The sequence below is a fragment of the Schistocerca serialis genome, chromosome 3, assembly GCF_023864345.2.
Source record: "Schistocerca serialis cubense isolate TAMUIC-IGC-003099 chromosome 3, iqSchSeri2.2, whole genome shotgun sequence".
NCBI classification, from domain to species: domain Eukaryota; kingdom Metazoa; phylum Arthropoda; class Insecta; order Orthoptera; family Acrididae; genus Schistocerca; species Schistocerca serialis.
Window position 1 is genome coordinate 42,742,656 of NC_064640.1, and position 22,941 is coordinate 42,765,596.

The following is a 22,941-nucleotide window of genomic DNA, read 5'->3' on the forward strand; positions in this document are numbered from 1 at the left end:
GAATGACAATATAAATTCGTTAATGTTGCCGAGTACAAGAATAGCTGTGTATGCGTGAATAATACTGAGGGATAGTCTAATATCAATTTATGTTAACTTTTAACTTCGGTGTATAGTTTGACAGATAACACTAGCGCTGCCAGATCTGAATTACGTGGATGCTGCACTCTTAATCGGCGAGTGGTGCTGAGCTCTGGCGTATGTAGAGATCCAGCAGCAGCTGCGTTTCTCATTCGTGGCTGCGTTCAACTGTGACCTGGGACCTCACTCTTTGTACGACTTCAAAGTTTTGGTGTTCATATTTACCAGGAGCTAATAGAGAGTGGAACGCTCAACATATTGTCTCAAACTGGAAGCATGTAAGTGTGGATTGCTAGGTAGTGATGTAAACTTTGATGTACATATTAAGAAAAGAAATAGCTTTCACGACTTGTTTCACTGAGTAAATATTTTGATAGTAACCCAGTAGATCAAAAGCTTTGTTATTATGAGTTTACTATCATAATATTCTTATTAATTATTAATCACTCATTTCCACACGGTCCTTCGGGAACTAGACGAACAACTCCAGAGATAATAATACGTTTTTCCATTAATTCACACTAACACACATATAGCCCATAACCCCCCCCCCCTCCCACACACACACGAAATTTAAAAAAATAGTAAGTAGTTTCACAGGTTGGCGACGCTGACAACCTCACGCAAACAAACGAACAGTCATAAACACCATAATACAGTGCAGAGAGAGAAACACGCATAGCTTCAGTTCAGTTTACAAAGTTGAAGTTTAAATAACCCAAATATAGTGCAAGAAATACTGTAGAATAGTAAAAACTGCCAGGTAAATATTTGAAAGAAATTTTTTGGCGGCAATCGCTTCTAACAGGGTGGGAAGAAGAAATGGTTTGGAGAAAATGTAAAGGAACACCGTAAGTAACTTGCACTCATACTTTAGAAGCAAAACGTTATTTTTAATCTAAAACAACCAAAAATGTACAAACATAAGTATCCAGTTTGCAGAATAACCACGGAAGATGCTTTACACATATAACCAGAAGGCGTCTGGCGTAATCCTCTTTCATTAAACTGCAGTAAACTCAAGACGGAAAACCAATAATAACAGATATTCTGAAGATGCTGGGCACATCTGCATTCTGCAATTGCCAGCTGAGCGATGGATTAGTTACAGGACCTTTAGGTGCTTCGAAGTTGAGTCTGGAATCTCTATCATGTCTGACATTGATGCTGAATTCGATATATATTTCTTTACATGATTTTTACTTCATCTGCCAGCTCGGTGTATTATCCTGTCGAAAATAGTTTTCAGACTGCCTAATTGATCAGTGATTGCATTTTGCCTCCAGTAAATTTTGAATTTCTGTAGTATGGAGGAATATCTGTCATTAACTGATCCCAATGCCCTGATACCTGGTGAATTATTTTCGCAACCTCACCATGTCCTTTCAAGTATGATGTAGATGCCAATGTTTTAGATTTACATGTACTGTATATTAAGGTGTCCCTACTGTCTCCTAATTGATGCAGCCGTAGACAATATTTATGTCCTCTCTTAGATACCTCATTTAATCTCTCAACGCAATTAACTGATCCTGAAGTGCTATCGGAAGTCCCCCAGTTTCTGCATACAGACCTGCTCTCATAAACCAGTTATTCGGTGTTACAAATCGTGGCAATCCTGGCTGAAGTCACTCACATGTTTTCCAGGCAGTCTTTTTCTAACCGAAATCATCTTCATGATATCAGTTATACCTCATTAGTCCTTGCGCTGTTTCAAGTGTTTTCGCCGCATTAAGTGCTGTGTAATTCAAGTCTGCATTTGTTATTGAAACGCGGAGTTGTAAATTGCTGTACCCCTTGAGAAAATATTCCTTGAGATTCCAAAGACGCTTTTCATGTAATTCTCAGTATCTGTTAGTCGACTGTAATCTTTCTAACGTCAGATGGTTAGTCTTTCACAACCTGATTTAGAATGGTATGTGTAGTACTTACTGAGAATTTCATGCATTTTCTATATATTTCGTCATCATCATCATATTATTATCTTTATTATATTTATTACTACTATTGTGATTATTATTACTATTAGCAGTAGTAGTTGTATGGAAATTTACTTCTTTCGGTGCCACAGCAAACACAATTTTAAAAAATCAGTGTCTTGGTGAAAAATAAGGAGGATTTCAACCAGAATTTCATGCTCAGTAGTACAGGTATGGGCGTTCTGATCAACTTTGCTTACATTTGTGACATCATTTGACCTAGAGACGTCATCACCCTTAATAGTGACGTCATCTTCGATGTCATCACTGACATAGGGACGTCATTATCCTTATTAGTGTGAAGCCATGCCCCTTTCCTCTACCTCCTCACCCTCCTTCCATTTATGATCAATCATAGCAAGGTATTATAAATGAAAGATTGTGAAAATATCCCAATTGTTGCTTTAGTCATAAATTAAAAACTTTGTGCTCCTTCCCTGCCACCAACCAATCACATAGCACAGGACTCCTTATCTCCAGCCAAGAACAGTAGTTAAAAATTCCAAGATGGTAGAATATATCCAACTGGAGTAATGGAAAATTTGGAAAACCCTTCCCCCTACCATCCTCCTTATCACCATCCAATCATAGCACATCAAGATGTTGGAAACGGAGCAACTGTGTGTGCTTTACAGCTCATGCCCTCTGTATTTCCAACCAATCGGAGAATAGTATTAAAATGGTGCAATGCTATATAATTTCTGATGTACACATCAACCCGTACTCCAATTTTCTTACTCCTTATCTCTAGATATCAAAGCTCAGAATTTTAAAAAAACTGCAAGAGATGCTGGAAAGAAACCAACTGAATGCTCTCCCTCCTCTTTTCCCCATCAATCAGAGCATAGTATTTAAATGATATGCAAAAGTTGCGTCAGATGTGTTGTTAAAATTATGCGACCTCCACTTGCATTATTTGTGAATTACATGCGAAAAATTTCGTCTTGGTATGTCAAATTCTGTGCCCTTTACAAATGTGTAACCTCTCTTTATATCACACGTTAAATATTATATTTCTGAAACACCTGTCTCAATCAATGTAATCTTTTCTCTCTTTATATTTTATATATAAAAATTATGTACACAATTGTTGTCCCTCTCTCTGTCTCTCTTTCACACACACGCACGTACACATCTCTGTATTTCATACTTAAAACGTACTATAGTCGATGAAATAAATCTCAGGTGAACCGCCTGGTGTGAGTGTACAAAGGACACAATATTTCGGCAATCGACCTTGTTGCCATCATATGGTGTGCTGATGTACTGTCAAGGGACAGCAGGCGTGAGGTATATATCAGATTCCGCCCCCCCCCCCCCTCCCCTCCCTCGCGCGCTCCAACCGCCGTTCGCACCGCGGGTGCTCTCTCGGCCGTCGGCGCCGGGGTTCGACGCCGGCTTGTGGCCCCGTGTCTGGGTGTTCCCTCGTTGGTTCGCGCCCAGGGAGGTTTTCCGGCTGCGTTTCGGACGTTCCTCCTCCTGCCCTCGAAGTCAGTACGTTCTGGGAAATTTCTGTCTTTTCCTTAATCTGGGTAATGGCTTGTTCCCAAGCTTGGTTAAGGGAATAGCCGCAGCCACGATTCAGTTCAGGTTTTCTTACTCTGATCTCTATAGCTTCTTTGATGATACAGTCCCAATATTTTGCAGTCTGTGTTAGAAACTTGGTCTTGTCATAATCCGTGCCGTGAAGTTCTGAAAGGCAACGCTCGGCGATTGCAGACTTATTAGGCTGTTGCAATCTCGTGTGCCGTTGGTGTCCACGGTATAGGTCTTCAATGGTGCGATTTGTCTGACCTATGTACTCCTTACCGCATTAGGGACGAGATGATGTCAGGTTGGGGCGCACCGTGTATACCTAAACGCATCTCCATGCACTGACTTCGAGGGCGGGGGTAGGAACGTCTGAAACGCCGCCGGCAAACCTGCCTGGGCGCGGACCTACGAGTGAACACCCACACGCGCATCGCATCGCATTGAAAATTCACAGAGCTTCATGCTCTCACACTGCCCAATATTACACACAAAAATAAAGAATAACAAATTTCCCCTCAGTCTGAAGAATAAGGAAATGCCTAACCGTGAACCCTTCACCCTCCAGGTGTACTCAGCCCGAAGAAGCGGAAGTAGGAGCATCATGCTCTGGTGAGTTGTAGTATGGGTGGATCATGCCTTTCCTACTTCTCCCTGGTGGTGTTTAATGTTGTCTTCTCGTTGGGAACTTCTTCATGGTTGCGTGGCTGCTAGTAGGTCTTCTTTGCTCTTGTTCTGGCGTTTCTTACACCAGAAACAGGTCTGGCCATTTCGTGGTCGGGCGTCAGTGCACTTGGTTGCCCAATTGGGGGACGAGGGCGTTCTCCGACGTCAGCGCGGCCGCATAAAAACGATGCGCCGCTTGCCGGAATCGGTGTTTTAGCATCGGTACTCCTGCTGTTCTGTGTAGTTCTCTGGCGCTGAAGTCTCGTGGCAGGTGAAACGCTAACCTAAGCGCCTTGTTCTGGGCCGTCTGCAGGTTTGCAATTGACGAGACAGACACGTTGCCCCACACCACCGCAGCGTACTCTAACACTGGCCTGATTTGTGTCAGGTACAGAGTAGTTCCGCAGTGTGGCGGCAGGTTCGTCGCTGGCTTGAGTACGGGGTATAACTAGCGCAATCTGCCAAGATCTTTACCCCTTACTTCCCTGGTATGCGCCTTCAACGTCAGGATCCGGTCCAGAGTGACGCCTAGGTAGCGTCCAGTGTTAGATCATGGCATGGGGCCTCAGATGATGCTGAGCGGCTGCAGGTGGGCAGGAATCTTCTCCCTTGTGAAGATCATGGCCTGATTTTTGGCTGCGTTGATTTTTAGCCGCCATTTGGTGGTCCAAGTTCCAAGGACGTCGCAAGCCGATTGCAGGTGGTGACGCATCAGCCTGGCGTAGGTAATTCTTCCCTATAGCGCCGTATCGTCAGCGTAGAGCGCAACATGTACGCCCTGCCGCTTCGAGACGTTGGCGGTGTATAGCGAGTAGAGCAAGGGGCAGATGACGGATCCGTGCCATACCCCAGCTGCAATGGAACGCGCTGTCGACGTCCCGTCGTCGGCGCGCACGTGGAAGGTGCGCCCAGTCAAGTAGGACTTGAGCAGGTGGGCGTGCGACACCGGTAGCCCTTGTGTTAGTAGTTTATACACAAGGCAGTCGTGCCACACGCTGACGAAGGCTCTGGAAACGTCCAGGAGTACAATCCCAAGATACTCGTGACATTCTGGCGCCCCCATCACCTGCTCTACCAGTCGAAGAAGCTGCTGCTGTGTAGAGTGGCACCTCTTGAAGCCGAACAGCTCGTCAGGGAGCAGGCCTTCCTCCCCGATGTGTCGCCACAGCCTCTTAACGTACAGCCTCTCGAAAACCTTCGAGACTGCGGGTAACAGGCTGATGCGGCAACCGCAGGTCTTTTCCGTCTTTGGGGACCACTACAACTTCCGCATGTTTCCATACAGATGGGAAGCTTCTGGTCCCGAGATCGGAGTTGCAGATCCCCGTCAGTTGCCGCATAGCATTCGGCGGCAGCACCTTTAGCAGCTCGCTGCTGATATTGTCGCACCCTCCCGCCTTCCTTGTCTGCAGGTTGTTGCACGACCTCGTCCTCCGTCACTTCTGCAATGAATTCGTCCACCTCTCTGAGCGCCAGGTACACAGGGAGGTACCGCTCTACCAAGCGGACGTGTTCTTCGTCTACGACGTCCTCCACCGGCGTTAAATTACCGGCGAATGCGTCGGCTAACGCACCAGCTTTGGCGTTGGGCTCGGTGATGACATAGCCTGCGACCTGGAGCGGCGGCACTCGCTGGCGTTGTTGCAGGAAGCTTTTCGACATCCTCCAGGCTGTTCCGTCCTCTATCCTGAGAGTGGCAATTCTTCCGGCCCAGTCGCGGTTCCGGTGGTTTGCAATCGCGTATTTAATTTCACGACGCATGCTGTTGATAGTGGCCTTCGTTGCCGGCTGTCGCGTAATCTACCACTCTCGTAACAGACGGTTCTTCTCCCTGATGGCCTGGACGGTGTCTGGTGGGAGCTGCTTCGAGTGTTCCCGCTGGCGTCTGCGTTCACGCGGCGTGGCTGCTGCTGCCGCTTCGTGCCTCAGACGCGTGAATGCGGCAAGGGCCGCATCGGCGCCCTCGGCCTCTGGATCAGATATGGCGGCGACTGTCTCTTCTTGGGGGTTCCTGAAGTGCTCCCAGTCGACGTTACGGTACTGCTTGCGGCCCTCCGGTGGTTCGACTCCGTCAGTAGCGAGATCGAAGATCACAGGAAGGTGATCGGACGATAGCGCCCCGTGTGTCGTCGCGATAGCGTCGTGTGCGGCACCCTTGACGAAAGCGACGTCCAAGATGTCGGCGCGGCCGCGTTTGTGATAGTGTGTGGGGTCAAAAGGCCCGAGAGTTCAAGTCAGGGTGTTTGGCGTTGAAGTCTACGCCGATGGACAAGCTGCCACGTATCGTCAACGACAAGTGGAAGTCTCGCGGTTGCAGCAGCCGTCCTGGTGTTCGATACGCGTCCACGAACTTCACCTGACCCGCTGACGTAATGATCACGACACCAGTAGCTTCTGGCGTGGTCAAATCTGGCAGCCAGAAGGGATTATGGCGTAGTGTTGTTTTCACATACACCGCTGTTCCGCCACCCCCCATTTTTCGGTCGGTGCGGTAGTACCGTACATTTGGCGCCCGCATTTGCACTCCTGGTTTCAGCCAGGTTTCGGTGACGAGGCAGTCGTCCATGGCCATACTGTTTGCATCATAAATGCAAATGGTGAACTCCTGTATTGGAGTATTGGCCATGATGTGGGGAAGGGGCTGCATGTGTGGTGGTGGCCTGGTTGGCCGCAGTCAGGGCAGATACTATCATCTGGGGAAGCTGCAGTGTGAGCAGCTTCAATTCTTAGAGCATTTCGCGCAGCTTTGCAGCTTCACTGGGCGCAGCTGGCGTCTCTGTCGTCTTCGTCGGTGAAGGCAGGGCTTGCTCGGCGGGCGTCGAAGCGGCATGGTCGTTGTCTGGCCGTCCTCCGCGTCTATCGCTCCGATTTTCTGCCCTGGCTTACGTGAACTCTGTTGCTGGCGCTGCGCCGGCCGGTGCTGGCTGCTCTCTCCGCCTTCCGCGCCCATGGACGCCCGAGGTGGAGGGGGGGGGGGGGGGGATGTGAGTAGTCGCTGGGCCGATCTCGTTGTCGGTGCCGCGGATGTAGCGACAGCCTCTAAATAACTTTTGCCCACAGGCCTCTAGGGCGCAGGTTGCCCCAAGCTGCTTTCTTGAAGGCCTTGCAGCCCCTCTAGTAGCATGCACCTCTTTGCAGTTGCAGCAGGTTTGGGGCGTCCTTATTAGGGAGACGATACTCCCTGCTGGGGTGGTCTCCCTCACATTTCACGCGGTGCGGCATCATCTGTCAGTACTTTGCTATATGGTCGATGACTTGGCAGTTGAAGCACTGTGGAGGTCTTTTTCTGGGCCGTAGTTCTCACCAGTGACTTCTGCAGTGCCCACCCTCTTTTCCTGGAGATCTTCGTGTGAATAAGGTTGCCATCCAAGACAGCGAAGAAGAGCGGCATGGTAGCCCTTCTCTTCGAGTAGTACTCATACGTAGACTGGTTCAAAGTTGAATGGAAGTTTCCAGAATACCGCCTTCGTTGTCTTCACCGGTTCAGACGAATACGAGAAGGAAAGGAGTCCCTTACGCTTCGTCTGCTCCATCACACCACAGTAATCGTCCGCGCTGTGTGTGATGACGCGGTACAGGTCTTGGCCTGCCGTCCGCATTGTGAAGGTTCCCTTCACCACCTGTTTGATCTTCGTCTTGAAGTCTTTGAAGGTACCTTCCCACTGGATGGAAACTGGTGGGGGAGGGGGCGCCATCTTCTGCTGCTCTGTGTCGGTCGCCTCCGTTGTTGCGTCATGGAGGCTGCTGTAGTAGTTGGTGGTGTTTACTCCGGCTGCTGCTGCCACTAGCACGACTGCCCTGGCAGTGTGCTTCTCTCGTGGGCCTTATGAACCCGTCTTCGTCCATCTAGGGAGGGGTCTTGGTCCCCTTCCGAGACATCTTCTGCTGGTTGTGCACTCTTGGTGCGCTGTGGGAGGTGACGGCAGCTGGGCGCTTTGCAGACGCAACGTGCAATGCATCGGCACGACGTTTCAGGAAAGTGTCCTCCAGGGCCGGGTATCTATCTTGGTTTCCCGATTTTTGGGCTCCAGGGATGAGCTCCATCAGGAATTGGAGGTGTTCGTCTGCCTCTGTCGCAGCTGTTGTGCCACAGGTGATCCGACAACGGCTTCTGTGGTCTTGGTAGAGTTGAGTGAGGATGTTTGCGGCCCTTCGATGTCCAAAACACGCGCTGCTGTCAACGATGGCAGGCCGCTGTTGGCGGTCACAATGCACCATCGAGTCTTCTTGGTGCCACTCTTCGTACGCTGATTTGCCATAGGTGGCGGGCGGCACGTGCCTGCTGCGCCACTCGCCTCTTCAGCCAAGGCTGGGTCCACGTAACATCTCGTCGATGCAGTGGGAGTGATACCTGTCTTGGTGTCCATGTCCCCATCGTGGTTCATCGTAGGTAGCGGACAGGAGGCGGCATCTGTCAGAGCAATTCTAACGACAGCGCCCCTACCCCCCCCACCCCCACCCCGGCCCACGCTAGTCGCTTCAGTGGCATGTGCCACCTCCGCATAACGTTTTCCTGCACCGAGATTGTTAGCCAGCTCTTGATCGTCGTCCATGTGCCGGGTTGTAGTAGTTGGGGGGCCGGATGAGGCTGCCGACCGAACGAGCTCGGCCGGTCAGCGATCTGCCACACTCTTCCCTTCGTCGCTATGGTCTGCTTGCTATGGCATCTCGGCTCGACCCAGACGTGTGGTCCTCATCATCTTAACTCTATATGCGTTGTGTGCAATGTAGTATTTACCCATAGGCATTTGCTACCAATTCTGTGTAGCGTGGTCAGGAACTTCAGGCTAGGATTTTGTCGTCTTTATTGGCGGTGTAAGTGTCCAGCCATGATTTGGATGGTAGATATTTACAACTTTTTGGTGCACAAAGAGGCAGGGCCCCAGACGCAGGGCCACAAGCCGGGCGTTGAACCCTGCTGTGGACGACCCAGAGAGCACCTGCTGCTCGGATGGCGGAGTGAGCGCCCGAGGGAGGGGGAATCTCATGCCTGCTGTTCGTTGACAGTACAACTCACACCTGATACGTGAGGATGGCAACACTCGCTGAGTGGCCGTCAAGCGTGGAGCATCTGTTCCGCTAACTTGCTCACGTTCAGCCATAGGCCCCCGCTTGCACGGGTGTACAACCAGCAGTGTATTCCGGCTTTGTTTTTATTAAAACATTAACTGCCCCTTGCACGGAGGTCTCGCAGCATAGCAAAACGGCACTTGGGAAGTTTTGCATTGCGTCGTCCGACAGCAGAATTGTCGTGTCCTCTCGTCGAGGTGGGATGCCGAGCTTGGATGGTGCCTTGGGGTCGTGGCTGTCTCCTTCCACCGGCGACACGAGGTTCGTCCTCCTGTTGCCGCGAGCCGCGCCGCCTGCCTTTTAGAGCATTTTGGCTGCCGCAGAGCTAGGTTCTGCTAACCGCCCCCCCCCCCCAAAAAAAATAGGGAAAAAGTAGGTCAGGATCAGGAAGCAGGCCGTGGAACCAAAGGCAGGTTTTCCGCCGCCTCTGTCCAGAACTCTGGGTCGGCCATCGTCCTATTAGGTCCAGCAATGCAACCGGGCGCTTCAGTCTGGAACCACGCGACCGCTACGGTCGCAGGTTCGAATCCTGCCTCGGGCATGGATGTGTGTGATGTCCTTAGGTTAGTTAGTTTTAAGTAGTTCTAAGTTCTAGGGGTCTGATGACCTCAGATGTTAAGTCCCATAGTGCTCAGAGCCATTTGAACCATTTGGAATGCAACCGGGAAACCCAACGGTGGCAACAAAGGTTGTAACTGGCAATCCCCAGACATTGCGACATCTACACTAAATGAGAATAGATATAAAACATAGACAAACAATTACACTGTCAGTATTTGATATCCCCTCCCTCCCTCCCCTCTCCTGAGCCCACTCCTGCTTGCCAACACCCAAAACTGACTCTCACAACTTATCCTAAATGGCAAGCAGAAGTCCTGTCAACCAACTAAAATCCTCAACAAACCCACAACTTCTACCCAACCCCCCCACCTGATCCTAATCCCTCAAATGCCCCCCACTCCAGTGCACGTCCATGAAGCAGTGGCATTCAAAGGAGGACAGAAAGGACAGACATAAAAAGAGCAGGAATCCCCCCCCCGGAACCCAAATCGCCCTTTCCACCTGTGAGGAGCCCCCAGTTCCTGAGCTACCGACAGCACCTCTTGTCGCCCTGGAAGGGAACCAGGAAACCGTTGTCCTTGGAGGGAACCATAAAACCGGCGAAGATTCAGAGGGCTTTGTGCTGGAGAGGAAAACCTTTCGGGAGCCAAGACTTCCACCTGCTTGGGGAGTGGAACCCACCCCGAACAGGTCTGATCAACCGCAATAAACAACAGCACAGAATCACACATCACATCGCCTCCCACTGATCGTTGTGGAGTTTCTCTGCAACTATGAGGAACTCCACGACATGTTCAAAACACAACTCAAGGGGGACAATTTCAAAGCGAAGCCAACAGGGCGGGGGGGGGGGGGGGGGGATAAAGATCACACTACACAACATAGAAGACCACAAAACCATAAAAAAGGCCCTCACAGGTAAAACATACCACACTACACGTTCCCCACCACCAAGACAAGAAACAAAAACATCGCCATTAGGGACCTCCCCCGATGGCTCTCTGCCCAGGCAGTCAAGACAGACCTGACTACCCAGGGATTTGTTGCTAAAACTGTCGAACAGATGGGAAAAAATGGGGTAGAGAGTAAGTAGCCATTATTTCAAGTCACTCTGCCGGACATACCCCAGAACAGGCGCTAGATCAAAGCTGCTCTGGCAGTCCCTGTCACCACGGAGCCGCTCCCCCAAAAGAACAAGATGGTGTAATGCTTCAAGTATCAGGCACTAGACCACATAGCTGCCCACTGCCAGATGCCCATACACTGCAGAAAATGCACCAAACACCAAGACACTACAGTTCAACTCGTTTATCTTGGCGGGTCGCGCATGCCAGCCCATACGCGGGAGATTGCTGCGTCGCCAGTTGCACACGACGCAAGCGTTAAGAGAAGCAGCGCCATAGTATAGCATAGTTCACAAGCTTACGTTTAGGGGGGAGCGCGCAGTTCATGAAGTAAAGCCATCACTGCCGCATTAACCCTTTCGCTGCTTCAAAGACGTGCTCCCTGCATTCCGCACTGTGCGCGATTTTGTCACTGCACTGCTCGCCTGTGCAGACACATGGTGTTCCGACTGCTTTGACACTCTTATCATTCGATTCCAGAAAAACTATGTGGCCCAAAAATTTTATTTTTACACATCTTCTTAACTGATACCTTCCCCCCATAAATGACTTAATTTTGTTTCGATGTTCAGTGCAGTTATTATGCAGCATTAAATATAGTAAACCATTGCACGAAATTTTGAAGAGTTTGCAGAGGTAAGAGTCCATAGAGTATACTTTCCGTATGGTCGATTTTAGTTGCCACAATGTTGAGAATGAAATGTGGACAAGATACCTAAATTTCATATAAAATTTACTGTATAATAATATCTCATTTAATTTAAGTACCACATAGATGTCGTGTGTAATATTGAGAAATATTCCATCTTTCGCGACTGTAACAAAAGTTTTATTTACACCAGGCACGTTTGGCTTTATTTTAAATCACTTCAATCAATCAAAAGGAAGTAGACAAAATACATTAAACAAAACTGTGGACTTACAAAAACATTAGGACTTGAATGTACCGTCTATCAGTGAAGTGCTCTGAGCTATGTCAAATATAATTTTTGTGTGTGGCACACACAAACAGCATTTATTTGCTAAAACACTAATCAGCCGACACAAACGTTGAATATTGTGTTACCGCAGCACAAAACTACGAAAGGTGACTTGGCAATGGAGGAGACAAAATACTGTCCACTGAAGATGCTTCAAAAGAGAGAAATGCGGCTGGTCTAAATTAGTCGCTTATTACAGTTGCAGAAAAGGAATATACTTAAATACCATTGGTAAAACTGCGACTGTGGAACAAAAACAAGAAAGAGAACATGAGTACCATTGTGTATGTGCCATACCTTTCATTGATTGAAGTGCTTTAAAATAAAGCCAAAAGCGCCTGGTGTAAATACAACTTTTATTACAGTCGCGAAAGACGGAATATTTCTCAATATTACATACGACACCTATGTGGTACTTAAATTAAATGACATATTGTTATGCAGTAAATTTTATATGAAATTTAGGTATCTTGTCCACATTTCATTCTCGACATTGTGGCAACTAAAATCGACCATACGGAAAGTATACGCTATGGACTTTTACCTCTGCAAGCTCTTCAAAATTTTGTGCAATGGTTTACTACATTTAATGCTGCACAATAATTGTGTTGAACATCGAAGCAAAATTTAGTCATTTGTGGGGGGGAAGGTATCAGTCAAGAAGATGTCTAAAAATCAAATTTTTGGGCCAAATAGTTTTTCTGAAATCGAATGATAAGTGTGTCAAAGCAGTGGGAACACCATGTGTCTGCACAGGCGAGCAGTGCAGTGATGACAAAATCGCGCACAGCGCGGAATGCGGGGAACACGTGTCTGCAGCAGCGAAAGGATTAATGAAGAGACAAAGCACTAGAAATTTCAAAAAAAACTGCATTCAAACGATTAAAATTCGTGAAGTAAGACACTCCGATATTGTTTTTAAATAAAGAAAATATAATGCACACAACAATGTTTGAACTCAGAACCTTCCACTTAGTAGCTCAACACCTTAACTGTGTTACATTAACGTAGCTCGCCTTGCAATGAAACTCTATGACGGTATGTAACAACAACGACGTTGTACTATTGTACATATAAATAATATTTTTTTTCCATCTGATTTTTCGTTAAACTTGAGTAATTGATGTTCTGATTTCATTTGTTTTCTTGTTTCATGCCATTGTGTTAAGAAAACTGTAAACAATTTTCAATGTGAATATTAATGTTTATGTCAAATGTCAAGCAATATTGTAATAGGACTGAAATGTAACAAATGTTGAAACTGTTGTAAGATGTTTAAAATTGTAACTGTGCGTCTGGTCCATACGTAGGCAATGTGTTAAGATATGTAGAATGCAAAACCTCGGGTGAATACACTGTCTGTAAGGGAGCAGTAAAAGGTGGATGGCAGGCGAGCGCGGGAAAATGCACGCGGGCACTGCACGGCACAACGGGCTCAGCAGTAGTAGTTGGAGTTTGGCATTGGTCTGCGCAACACGTTCTGGAGCCAGGAGGCTCTCCTGGAAGACGTAGTTTCATTGAGCCTCGGGTATGCCGTTCCAACGCCCATACAGCATGGCAAAATTCCATAGGCACTAAATGGAAAAGTATTGCGACGCTAAGAAGAATTAAAGTGCCGATACATCAAGAGCCATAGCTGTGGTTGTATGTGTGCTCTGTGCCTCGCCATCTCTCCGCCCGCCAACCGCCGCATCGATACAAACAGGTTGAAACTTTTAGTACTGTATTCGCATGGACCAGAGAATGACTTATGCAATAATAATTTAAATTTTACCAGAACTTTCCTATAATTTAATTATCCTCACAACTAACCTAGACAGGGTCCTTTCCAAATGTTGTGCAATCCGAGTGTCCCGAGATGAAAAATTAAAGTTTGTGTTAATAATAATTACCTGCAGACCTAGCTATGTTAGAATGGTGTTTAAAGAACTGTTTTGTTAATGAACCAGCAAATGAATAACGAAGGTCTGACAAAGTTGGAAGATAAATTTAATATTGATATAGTAATGAAGTTTAATTATTTTGAGAAAGATATAAAGGTATTTAAATGAGTAGGAAATAAGATAAAGAGAGTAGTAACTCATATATTGGAAATCTTGAGCGCATAATGGTGTCAGTAGTTAATTTTTTTTTTAATACAGTGATCATAACAGTTTCAGGGTCCCCCCCCTTTTTTTTATTCATTTGAATTCTGAAGTGCTCTAAATTGATTTGACCAGCAAAAGTCAAAGTCAATGCAAACGCCAAAATTTATCAGTGTTTTATCTTTATCAAAATTGACATTTTGTGTGTGGCTCGAAAGTGCTATTTCTAGGGTAACCTATGCCCGATTTTAATCAGATCAATAGACAGTACGAAGTTTTGTAGTATACATTATAGTGTAGTGTTATGTATTTATGGTTTTTCCATATCAGTACAGAACGTGAAACTATCAGTTCAATAGATTTTCTGGTTCTAAGATTCTACTATATTACGCAGTGTTACTACTTGTTGCTTTGCACGAATATCTGCCAATTTGTACAGGGAAGAAACTCAGTTAATGCCTAATTAGGCTGGCGACCGTATTATTAAGAAATTGGTAGCATCTGCTGTGCTTTGTTTTTTTGTCCATCCTGACGTGTAGTTGTATTTCGGACTTATTTGACGTATCATTGTTATTACAGAGTGGGTGTAAGTCTGATTTGCCACCATTCAGGTACACACGGTCAATATCTATACAAAAATCCTGTCTCGTAAGGTAAACCCCACTCACTCACCATATTACAGGCTTTAATGAGTATCGTGTGCCCCACGCGCACGTTACAGATGGACAAACAGTATTGGTATGACTATGAATTACTCATGCTTCGTCGAAGTACAATAGGAAATAAACAATTACCGCTGTTCTTTATTGCGAAAAAGCGGTTCGTGAGATTGATACAAACACCTTTCCTTGCTATAGCCTGAATTAGGAGTCTTATTGCTTGTTTGGTTTAATTAATTAATAGTATATCAAACAATTCGTATAAAGAATGCTTTTTCCAAACTTTCTATAAAAGAAAGTCTGCCATCAAGACATTGCTTTTGTTCTATTACTTTATTTATGACTGAACGTTTCTAAAACTGGAGACACTCGTCCATGCTCTGCACTGCAGTCGAGATCTGGCAACGTCGTTCTCTGTTCATTGGCTGACTGTGTTTTGTGACGTCAGATGCGCAGAACGAACCTAAACTCAGCCGCCAACATAAACGAGGCGCACATTAGGACCTGCACAATGAAGCACAAGGACCCGCCGATCAGGTACATGCCATGTGGGAAAAACCACACGGGCAAATACCAAGGCTGCAGGGGCCACAAAAGACACACACAGAAGGCAAAGTGTATGAAGGTCGCCCCCGCACACGAAATCAAGACATCAACACCCTATCAAACCACACAGAGAGACAAAACAGGACAACACACACAGACAAAACTTGGGTAAAACCAAGACCAGACACACCAAGGGCAACATACGCGGAAGTGGTTTCTTCTTTGAGAAGCCATGAAAACGTAGCCCCATCACCACAACACCAAACACAGCCACAAGAACAACACAGGGAAAGACACAAAAAGAACAACCAGGACCAACAAGACAGTGGAAGCTCTAGGGAACTCCACACTCAGTCTACCCCTTGGATCAGTTGTTAGGCATTATGGTCCAGACCTTGAACCTCATCATGAAAATGATGAAGGAACAGGGAGGCCCAGAAGCAGAACACTCAGATCCTCATTGCCCTTCAGGGAGCAGTACAGAAGTCTCTCCCCTCTGCGACCTCATCAGGCCTGACAATGTGCATCTTTAATGCAGACATCACTGTTAATCAAGAGATCGACTTCAGAGAACTTACGAAGGAGTTCTCCATCGACATATGCATGATGGGGGAACCCACCTAAAACAGGGAATAAAAGCGACAGTTCCCATCAACGTTAATTACCGTAAAGACAGGCCAACCCAAGGCGGAGGAATGGCCATATACAAAAAAAGAGGGATCCCCCATCATGAGGTATTCTTACCAGCTACCAACTAAATCAAAGCAGTGGCGGTGGAAGTAACAACTGCCACTGGACCCCTAACAATTGCTGCAATCTACCGACCCCCACAAGACGAGACAGATGAGGGAGACATAGCTGCTCTATGGCAAATTGGAGGCAAACTCATAATAGTAGGCGACTTCAGTGCGAACCACCCCGACTAGAACTCTAGAGTAATCTGGAGAGCCAGCATCAAACTGCAACGACAAGCGCGCGACCACCACTTCGAAACATGGGGTCCGGTCGTGCCCACACATTTTCCAAAAAATAGAGGTAGGCCCGACGTGTTATACATAGGCCTCACTAGGAGGATCATGGGGTTTGTGGCCGGTAGGACAATCAACTGAATGTCCTCAGATCACAAGTCACTGATTCTAGAGGCCGATGTGGGAGAATGGGTAGCGCTCCCATGGTACCAGCGGTCCTACAAACAGACTGGGAGCAATACCGAGAAACTGTCACCTCTGATATCGCTTACGCTCTGCCACCTATTGCCGAAACAGTAGAACAAGCGCTACAAGACCTAACAGCAACCATCTTGCAGGCAGCGGAAGGTGTCACTCCCCCACAACGGGACGGCCCGCCCCCGCAAGTAAAACTCCCGAAACATTTGCTAGCCCAAATCCGACACAAGAACAGAGTGGCAAAAGACAGGAAGATCACCAGAAATCAGGCCACCAGGAGGCTGCTCAATCGTCTACAAAGAGAGCTGAAGGTAGCGCTCAATGAGCACAGAAACCAGCAATGGCAAAACCGCCTCACAGCCCTTAAAGTATACGATCACACACTATGGCAAGCAACCAAGCAATTTCCAAAAGACACGCTAGGTTGCCGCCACTGCACAGCGACAGGTGTCTGTCCTACAGCTATGCTGAAAGGCCAACGCCCTCGCTGACACTTCTGAGAAGCAGTTTCAAGCGGCAGAACCCCAGGATGACGAACATGAGAAGGTAGTCCGTCGTAAACTGGCTGTCTTCCTCAGTGCTGAGGAGGACCCGAAGACTTGGCAAAAGTAATTAGGTCCCTCCCTACACAAAAGGCGCCAGGATACGACAGTGTCACCAACCAGCTAGTTAAAAACCTTCCGCCCTCGGCTATCGAACACCTCGCAAACGTCTTCAACGAGATTACTCGTACCCACGAGTTCCCAGCTTACTGGAAACACGCGGAAGTGGTCGCGATTCACAAACCAGGGAAAGACCCATTATTCCCACAACACTACAGGCCGATTAGTCTCTTGCCAACCCTCAGCAAGATCTATGAGCACCTCCTGCTTAATACCCATACGAAATCACATCACCGACTTCTACCGGATTTCCAATTCGGATTCCGACACAGGCACTCTGCCCCACAACAGATCATGAGACTGGTGGAAGCAACCACAGAGGGCTTCAACCACAGAGGCTACTGAGGGACAGTGGTACTTGATGAAGCCAAACCCTTCTACTCAGTATGGCTATTATACAAGTTATATACACAGGGGTTCCCAGGGAGCGTAGTTAGACTAATCCAAAGCTATCTCACGAACAGAACTTTCTCTGTCAAGGTAGAAACAGCCACCTCCACTAAAAGGTGTATTCGGGCTGGGGTGCAACACGGATCGGTCCCGGGGCCCGTTTTGTACAGTCTGTGCACAGCGGACACTCCCACGGCCCACCTGGTGCACACTGCACAGTATGCTGACGACACAGCCTTTTACACTCGGAATGCGAAGAAGGACCTGGTCATTCGTAGACTACAAATAGTTTTAGATGACACAGAAAACTGGGCCCATCGCTTGCGCATCACCATCAACCCTGAAAAGACACAGGCTATGCTGATCACCCAGAGGCTCGAGAGACGCAGACCCCCTCAACGCCACCCTACTTTTCACCAGCACTTGCATGGATCCCGACTCCCCTGGCTCAGATCCGCCAAGATTCTCGGCGTAACCTTGGACTCGAGACTAAAGTGGAAACCCCACATAGACGAGGTCCACAGGAAGGTCTGCGCCAGAATGTCCATCCTATACCCAGTCCTCAACACAACCAGCTCCCTTCCCTACTCTGTAGGAGTAAATGTCTACCATTCACTCATACACCCAGTAAAGGAATGTGCATGCCCTGTCTGGGGATACGCGTTGAAGCAGCATTTGGACAAACTCCAGAGACCGGAGAACCGCGCCCTCAGGAGGGCTCTGCTTCTACCCATGGGGTTCCCCATCGACGATCTGCAAGCCGCTGCCGAAATCCCCCTCCTCAAAGAAAGATTCCAAGTTCTGGCAAGGGCTTTCTATGAGAGCTCTTCCAGATTTGGAAATAACCTCATTCACTCCATGGGTCGGTATGACATGTCCCATGATAAGCACAAACGTTCTATGACGATCTTCGACGACTAAGTCCTAATACCAATCCTTAATCCTTAAAATACCCAACATCTCGCCAACCTAAGGCAAGTACAAGACACCACCAGAACACCACAACAATAAACAGAAAGTCAAAACGATCCAAGAAACTCACACACACACACACACACACACACACACACACACACACACACACACACTGATCTGTATTTGCACGCAGACAGCTGCCACCACCCTTCACAGAGGAATGGGGTACTTAAAACTCTAGTACATAGGGCGCGCACTATCTCTGACGCAGAGAGTCTACCCCAGGAATTGGAACATCTGAGAACTGTATTTCGAAAAAATGGGTACTCAGAGTGGCAGATTCAACGTGCTCTCCGCCCAACCAATGCAGCACAACCTGTTGAGATGGATGAAGTCACGAGGGAGGAGGTAGGCACTGCATTTATTCCATACACAGGCGCACTCTCGGGGAAAATCGCCCGCATTCTGAAGAAACACCGGGTCGGAACTGTGTTTTGTCCTCCAAATAAAACTCGTGCACTGGTGGGGAGCGCCAAAGATGACCTCGGTTTGAGGAAGGCCGGCGTGTACCAGATTCCGTTTGAATGTGGCAAGTCGTATATTGGTCAGACGATGCGTACCGTCGAGGATCGATGCCGTGAACACCAGAGGCACTCTCGACTGATGTATCCGAGCAAGTCGGCGGTCGCTGAACATTGTTTGTTGGAAAATCACGCCATGGAGTATAACCGCAGGAGGATTCTGGTACAGACGTCGAGATACTGGGACAGCGTTGTTAGAGAGGCCATCGAAATTCGCACCAATGACGACCTCATAAACCGTGACTGTGGCTATAATCTTAGCAAGGCTTGGGAACCAGCGATCGGGTTAATCAAGAGTAAATCGAGCAAACGTATAGTTGTGACGACCACGGCGGACAGAGCCATCACACCGACGTCATCTCAGACGCCGTCGCAATCTGTTCCACCGCGCGACCGTGGCGCGGGGCGCGGACGGCGGAGGGAGCGCGCCGCGGGCGGAGGGCATTTAAATCGGCCGCCGCCGCGACCGAATCCAGTTCCCTCTGAGCAGCCATAGCGTACGGATCTCCGTGCCGGCACGTTCACAGGAGCTCAGTCCGTCAGTTCACCTGATGATGACGACATGTATGATCGCCGAAATATTGTGCCCGTCGGACACTATAGACCGGCAGCATACCCGTGGATATTTTGATTATCAAGTACGCCGGGAGAAACTCAAGAATCACAGCGTCTATACTATCTCTACATTTAAATTCCGCATTAAATCTTATCTCAAATACGTGTTTGTTCATTTATGTCTCGTTATTAACTGCCATCCCTCGTCACTTGTTACGTAAAATTATTAACACTCCAATCTCTCTAGCTTTTTTCGTCACAGACAGGCATGCATTCATTACACACATTTAGCGTCAGTTCGCGTCTGCTGCGAGGCAGATAAAGCTCCGTGCAGTGAGAGAGTGGTCTAGTGTGTCTGCTAACCTGATAAGACAGAGTGCTGTTGAGAGTAGACAGATACTCGCTAATTCTGTGTGATGGAGGCAAAGTATAGAAAACTCAAACACAAAGAAATACGCTACACACAAAATGTATTATGAAACAAATCTATTTTTCACAGGCCGTCTTTCATATCGTACCATTATTTCCATGTTTTGTAATATTACTTTTCAAAGCATTTACATTACATACAATGACAATTTTTTCAAGTATTGACGTTATTTATACTTTTTGTAATTACTTACATTTATACAACAGAAGTTAATAGAGTATTCACCTTATATATAATCATCACTATTAAAGTATTTATCGGGAAGTACATATCGCTTGCCATCGTGAGAAGGTAAAGGGAGTTTAAGTTGTTCAGCAGTCGAGATAACATGCCGCTTTGAGTGAACGACAGACTGCTCAATTGTTTTCACTTCGGAATCAAGGACACACTGTTTGAAATCGTCATTCGTGAACCTATTTTCAGAAGATTCTTTTACATAGTTTCGGTCTCAAGCACATACACTTTTTCCACGTACGCTCGCTAATTCTGTGATAAGCTCCCCCTTCAGTCTGTCTTTAATCAAATAAACTTTTTCATTATTCACCAGCAGAATGTCATACTCGTTATTCGCTGGGATTCCCGAAGTATCGAACCTTGTATAGAAATCACACCTGATATCTTCATAGATAATGGTCGTTTTCATGTGGTATATGAGAATGTCATTGTCTGTGTAGCACAGTTCTACCAAATTTGGCCCTTAGTTTATTCACTATATATCCATAAAGAAATTCGAAAAGGCGTGTTTTCGGAATATCTAAAATCGGCATTCCAGCTACGATTGGTTTGTCAAAGACTACATTTAGTCGGCGAAGTTTTTATGGACAAGATTTTCGTTAAAAATGAAGCACCTTTTATAATTAGGTTTCTCACTTAATACATTTGCCCCGAACTTGCCTTCATATGATGTGATAAGTCTACTGTCCCAGATATCCCGCATATTTTGCTTGGTTTTGCCGAATATGGCCTTGTTCATGACTTTGAAGGAATTCTTCTCAAACTCCTTCTATGCAGTCATATGGCGTTTCGTGCATTAATCTTGCTTAAGAAATAGAATTCGATGACGCTTTCTGAAGACCAATTTATTTTTCAAACGTCGTTTTAGATTTATTTGAAAACTGAGAATTTTACTGTCATTCATTGTGAAAACAATTTCTGTGTCTTCTTGATGTTAGCTGGTGGTGCTATTTTTCCCGAATATGAGAGTAAATCTGCATCTAAATCGTTGATATTTTCAGGGTATTCAAGAGCTGCTTCCAATATGTAGTCGGCGTTCGAATGGTCTGAAACGTTTCCTCATCAAAAATCCTGATGATTTCTGAAGGAAGCCATTCAAAATTAGAAAATGGTTCAACATCACCCACCTATATCAGTTTTTCACATCCAGGTATACCAGTAGGATTCATCGACGTTTTCGTCGTAAGGAGATACGAAACTGTTGTTAACAACTGCACGTCTGGAAAAACAGTGAACAGTTCCAATGCCGATGCCTCGTTCCACAAATTGGAGTTGTTGGAAATCGGTTATTAGCTGCAGTTCTTGTTTCCTAATTTTTAGCGGAGCGTTCCACGCCACACTGGGTACCTAAACGTAATGTGCAGAGTTCAGTTCATACATCTTCAAGCACAGTTCGCGAAAGTTTCTAACACGTCGTCAAGGACCAGCACATCGAATTTTAAATACAAACTGGAATAGTCTTAGAATTTTTTGCCTCCGAATGCACTGAGGGCTCTTTGGAATTCAGCCTCAGTTATTGCTTCATCTTTTAGTAAACTCATAATCTTTTCCATTTAGGGCAGGCAATCATCCAGAAGGATCGATTCATTGGTAACATACTCTATGGGAAAACTCCCTGCTAGTTAACTAAACTGAACTTTCCATCATTGGAAACATATGCCCTAATTACCTTGAGTTCTTCTGGTTTTAGGTAAGATGTACACTTTTCGACGGAACACGTTACATCATTTAATGAGTCAATAAATCGGAAATTTATGCTGCAGCTCTGATGCTGCACCTCTGTATGCACCTGTCAAACGACAATTATCTCGGTAATTCACGTGGCCTTCCACAAAGGGTTTCTCACAAATATGACAGACTTTTGCTGTGAAAATATTCTTCAGGTCTTGATATCATCGTTTTATTTTGTAGCATAAACCCATTCACAGTCTCGATAATTGCATAGAGTTGTTGAGTATAGATCCCATGGAATCGCTGCGTCTATATAATTTACACTGGAAATACCACCGTAATAGCTGGAGAGTATACCGTAGACGACACTGAAAGGTCCATGCAAATGTACCTAATCAGAATGCGAACCAGAGTCTCCACTATGAATGCAGCCGGCACTGGTTCACATACGCATTCCATGCTGCCATAAATCGGAAAAGGTAATTTCGCTTTAGTACTAATTTTTTTGAGTTTACTACTCACTATTTAACAATAGGCTTCATACCAGTGACTGGTTGAAACTTGGCCCGGTCAGCTGAGTACGCAACTAATCTATTCTAGGAATGAGGCGTCATCCATATACTACACCTGAATGGTGATGATTGGTAACGCTACTCCATGCGAGCCTCGACAAGTTTTGTATGCAGCAGAAGTGACATATCTCTGTATCATTAGCAACCTTCAACATTAATAATTTCGCATGTCTGTTACGATGGGTTTTTTGGTACATGAAGTTGTACAACGCGCATTTCTTTGCCTTTTCTAATATCTTCTATTTTTATGATTCATAATCTGAATAATGGATGCCATAGACTTTTATAGACATGTCTCGTTTCGTTTTCGGGAAATGTGACCGTGTTTGATCTCTATAGGGATCGGTGCGTTGGCAAAATTTAATTTATTTACTATTCAGTCAATATTTAGACACAATTTCTGTTTCCTTATTTACATTACATAATCCTGTTATAATTGAAGGCTTCTAACAGGCATTATCCTTTGACTAGACGTTCGAGGTTTC